The sequence below is a fragment of the Nannospalax galili genome, unplaced genomic scaffold (genome assembly GCF_000622305.1).
Source record: "Nannospalax galili isolate Female #2095 unplaced genomic scaffold, S.galili_v1.0 scaffold14523, whole genome shotgun sequence".
Lineage (NCBI taxonomy): Eukaryota > Metazoa > Chordata > Mammalia > Rodentia > Spalacidae > Nannospalax > Nannospalax galili.
Window position 1 is genome coordinate 1,496 of NW_008348905.1, and position 3,609 is coordinate 5,104.

The window sequence follows — 3,609 nt, forward strand, 5'->3', positions numbered from 1 at the left end:
ACATTTGGAAGCCGTGCCCTACATTTAACCATATTTGGAGGTCTTTCAAGGGGTAATTAAATGAAAATGAGGACTTGGGGTGGGGGTCTTAATCCAATAAGATTGGTGTCCTTGCCAGAAGACACACCAGGGGCTTCCTGCACAGGAGATGACTATGTGATGTGGGAACAAAAGAGAATAGAGGTCAAGAGGTGGAAGCCATGGGCAGAGGCCACAGAGGAAAGCATCCAGATTCACACTTGATCCAGGACCCCTAGCCTTCTGAACTGTGAGAAAACTAATTTCTACTGTTAAGCCCCCAGACTGTGGCCTTATGTTGTGGCAATCCTAGTAAACATCAGCCATTCTATCCAATTGAATGAACCCAGCTTTGATTGTTCATTGACCATCTACAGCTAGTTATTAAACATTAGCACATACTTACAGATCTGTGTGATCACACACAAAAGTCTAAAGGTCAAAGTGATGTCCCCTGAGATGGGCAAGTATTACCCCTAAAAACACAGCCCAGGTTCTTCTCCCTGGATGACCCCAAGGATATTGGAGGTATAAAAGGTCAAGACAGTGGTCTCCTGAATTCCAGTCACCATGTCCTGGTGTTTCTGAGAGACAAATACTGGTTTGTCCTTAAGGAACGTAATCAAAGCCATACTTCTGTGAGGAGCTGTGGGCGTGAGGGGATCTCAGAGCGCCAGCTGCTGGCGTGCCGCTGGTCTCTCGCGCGCCGCTGGATTGGGTCCCTGGCTCTCTGCGGCTACCGGTCGCTGTTGACTCTGGCGGGACACTATCAGCTGCCGGGCGAGTTCTGTTCCAATCTGCCAGACGCTCCCTCTGTGTACGCGATCCGTTGGCTGCCGGATCTCCAGGGGGGGTGCAGGAACAGGGAAAGCAAGATCTTCGTGAGTGGTTGTTGACAGACAGCCCCCTCCGGGGAGATTGTATCACAGGCACGGTGAGACACAGATACAGCTTCAGGCAAGTTCAGTGATACAGCTCGTGATACAGCTCCGCCTTATTGGGGTGAAACCAGGATATTTATAGTGTGAAGGCAGTAGCAAAAGCCTTAGTTGATAGGTGCTTTGTAGGATGCCGCATTTACATGTGGTGGTGGGCTTCTATCAGGCTGTCAGACATTGCCTGAAAAACCTGGCAGTTTCATGCCAGAGGACATGTATCTGTGACAGGCACTTCAAAAGGTGAGTCAGGAAGAGAAGGAAGGCGCCCCGCTGAGAAAGGGAGTCTCTGCATAAGAACGCCGAGCCAGCTTGCGGCGATCCGGACATGGAGAGACTACGACCTAAAACAGCAGGGGTCCCCAACAAGGAGCTGATGTCACGTGGGAATCACACCAGGCTGAGCTCATGATATCCCAGCCACTTTTCACCCATGGACCCCTTGAAAACTCACGGGAAGAGCTGGAATGAAGATTATGACATAGGTCTGGGTGAGCCTATATAAGAGAAAATAGTGAAAATGATGACGGGGGCCAATATTTTGTGAAAAAGAGGCAGAATAAAACAACAAACACTGCCAAGTGCCTTCTGGGCTCCTTCTAAATAAGTGGACTTAGGCTGTTGGGGCAGATGGAAAAGTAAGTATACATGGAGTTTATCACCTTTTAACCCAAATTGCCATTCTTGCTTCTTTCAAGTCTTCAGGTCTAGGACAGGGGTTCTGAGCCTCACACTGCAGCTGGCCAGTCCCCTGCTGTGGGAGCTGCCCTCGGCACACAGACTGTCTCTCAGCCTTCCTGGTTCCCAAGCCCCTCTACTCAATATGATAGCCAAACATATCTTCAGATATCACCAAATGCCCCTGGGTTCAGAGCTACAAGTGTGGGGCAAATGCTCTTTAAAAGTATTAATCACTTAAGCCAGAGTCTTGGACACAGCAGCTTACCCACAGAAGCTTTGGAAGTTATGGATGCCCAGGCCTCACCTGAAGCAGTTAAGAATCTGGGTACATGGGGACCAGAGGCGTAGAATGGAAGCTATAGCATCCAGGTGACTTCAATTTTGACTGGAGTCAGAAATCACTAATTGATTAACAAGCCACAAACTGCCATCCCATGGGGAGGATGTTTGCAAATGTAGCATCATGTAAAAATCTCTACCCTGGAAGCCATCTAGGAAATCTAGTTCTCAGGAGCAAGGTACAGAAGGTACCAAGGCTTGGGAAGGATGAGCCTAGGGCAGCTTGAACCCTGTCCTAGTGTCACCCCCAAGGCTGAGTCTGGACGGTCTTTCTGAAAGGATGGGTGCCCACGCCACCCCCACCCTGTGCTGGCTTACCTGGACACATCCAGGTCCTGCCTGAAGAGCAGCAGGATGTGCTCCGTATTGATGAAGAGTGCCCAGCAGGGGAAGCAACACAGGAGCAGGATGAGCATGCCCCTCTGCAGGATCACCCCCACATGCTTCAAGTTCTGGCTCCCGTATGTCAGGGGAGCACAGCCAAACAAACTGTTAAACAGAAGTAGCACAGTGGCTGTCCACTAGAAGCCAGGCCTCATAAGGAAGCAGGTGGCCTCACAGCATTCAGGTGTTTGTCTTACTGCCATGGGAGACTGACATTTTTCTGTTGACGGATGCAGAACAAGGCTTCCAAACCCCCTCTTCTCCTAGAAGAATTTGGGGCAGGAGGGGAGATCTTAGCCAGGAAACCCATGATAGACCATAGTCAAACATCATAGTTTGATCTGCCAAACTAATGAATTGATTGCTGTTCCTGATAGGTGTGGGGAGGAGTTTCAGCAGCAGGATCCCTCAAAGGCAGTTGCTTCCCTGAGAAGCCCTCACTCCAGCCTGGCACCGACTGTGGAGGGCTGCAGGCCCGGAGCTCTCTGCTGGACTTGCAGGCAGCCTGGCAGGTCAGTGTCTCCTCCCCAGCAGGGTTTCCAGCTTCTGTATCCTTGTAGCCAGGGGATTATGAATTTTTCAGCTTTCCCAGGCTTGAGAAATTAGTTTATTTCCGGAATCTCATGGGTCTCCCCCCATTCTTTTGTGGAGGTAATGTTTCAATTCAATGAAAATTTCTGCACCTTGGCTCCACAGAGTTGAGCTGACTTTACAGAAGACCTCCCAGGAACAGAGGAGAAAGAATTCCTACAATCCCAGCAACCAGCTCTAAGAAATTCCCATTGGACATTTCAATTCCCACTGCAAATTGTTCTTTGGAGCCTGGTCTGGGTCCCACCCTGTCCTCACCAACCCTTCCTTGCACTCAGATCTTATGCTCTTCCTTGTTATGCAGAGCACTGGCCTCTGCCCAGCTTTATGACCCAGGAGGCCACGCCTTGTGCAGGGCAAGTCGTGCACTGAGCAGGCAGCTCTCGTGCTGGAGAACACTCTGCCAGCAGGAAAACAGTCTTTGTTGAGAGTGGTGGTCAACACCTGTGATCCTAGAACTTACATGGCTAAGGCGGGATGTTCTGGAGATGAGGGCCAGCTTGGGCTCCAAGCTGAACTCCAGAACAGCCAGTCTTATCCTGACAATCCCTCATTAAGACTCCCTCCTCAGGTGATTCTAGATTGTATAAAATTGACAGTAAATACGAACCATCACAGATCATAAAGCATGACCTGGGCCACATTTTGGAGAGGGAGGAGT

General features: G+C 50.0%; 1 long non-coding RNA gene across 1 annotated transcript in view; it reads right to left on the minus strand.

The window, feature by feature from the left end:
• LOC108491450 overlaps window positions 1-2,428 on the minus strand; it is a 3,397-nt gene extending 969 nt beyond the window's left edge. The window contains exons 1-2 of the long non-coding RNA XR_001872758.2: window positions 2,292-2,428; window positions 1,408-1,450 (exon numbers count right to left, since the gene is read on the minus strand). This is a non-coding gene — a long non-coding RNA (uncharacterized LOC108491450). The remainder of the gene's footprint in view (window positions 1-1,407; window positions 1,451-2,291) is intronic.
• Window positions 2,429-3,609: the final 1,181 nt, after the last annotated feature.